The sequence below is a fragment of the Myotis davidii genome, unplaced genomic scaffold (assembly GCF_000327345.1).
Source record: "Myotis davidii unplaced genomic scaffold, ASM32734v1 scaffold997, whole genome shotgun sequence".
Lineage (NCBI taxonomy): Eukaryota > Metazoa > Chordata > Mammalia > Chiroptera > Vespertilionidae > Myotis > Myotis davidii.
The window spans coordinates 353,630-354,393 of record NW_006288449.1 but is presented as its reverse complement, the minus strand read 5'-3'; the positions used below and the strand labels follow the sequence as shown (position 1 = coordinate 354,393).

The window sequence follows — 764 nt, the reverse complement described above, 5'->3', positions numbered from 1 at the left end:
CTGTTTGCAAACATTGGACAAATGGCAATGCAGAATTTTGATCACTGAGAGAAGGGAAACAGAGGGAGAGAGCCCTAATATGTATGTCCCTGGTTTTCTGCCTGGAGAAACTTTCTGGATCATACATAGTACGTGGAAGGGGATTCTAAACAGATCATGGTTGTCTCACTGAGATGGGAAAACAGATCGGGGATCAGGAAGACTGCAGTGGCTGGATTTTGTGGGCCAGTGTATCAGAGAGAAGGGCATTGCCCAGATAAAGAGCCCCACACATCTGCATGGGGTCTCATTGAGTCTCTGGCTGAGTACTGTGCCCTGCATACTTAGAATGAGATTTCAAGTGGTTGGTCAAAGAAAAATTACTGAGAACAGAACAAACTACTAGGAAGCTATAGGCTAAACAAGTCCCAGCACCAACAAAGAGTTGAGAGATGGTAGAGTTCTGATCCCACACAGTAATGAGACTTTTTTAAATATCTAATACAGTTAATAGAGACCCCAGAAGGGTCATGCCTTGATATTAAGGCTAAATAGCCCTAGATTAGAGTCCACACCAACAGAGCTTAAATTCAAGTCTTAAAAGCTGATCTGCAGGCAATTTAACTGTCTCCCAAGTAAAGCTGCTCTTTAAAAGAAGAACAAAAAATTTAGACACTTAGCAATTACTGGGAAGAAGCAGGAAAGTGGAAATCAAAATCAGAAAATATAAATAGACTAAAAAAAACAATAATGATTGAAAGCAGACAAGAATTTTAGACAGCTAT

The 764-nt window shown here is 40.3% G+C and overlaps 2 long non-coding RNA genes across 2 annotated transcripts in view; one reads left to right on the top strand and one right to left on the bottom strand.

Moving 5' to 3' along the window:
- The window catches only part of LOC107182580, a 10,919-nt gene extending 10,296 nt beyond the window's left edge, over positions 1–623 (bottom strand). Inside the window, exon 1 of the long non-coding RNA XR_001513294.1 lies at positions 555–623. This is a non-coding gene — a long non-coding RNA (uncharacterized LOC107182580). The remainder of the gene's footprint in view (positions 1–554) is intronic.
- The window catches only part of LOC107182581, a 21,426-nt gene extending 20,780 nt beyond the window's left edge, over positions 1–646 (top strand). Inside the window, exon 3 of the long non-coding RNA XR_001513295.1 lies at positions 548–646. This is a non-coding gene — a long non-coding RNA (uncharacterized LOC107182581). The remainder of the gene's footprint in view (positions 1–547) is intronic.
- The last annotated feature ends 118 nt before the right edge of the window (positions 647–764 follow it).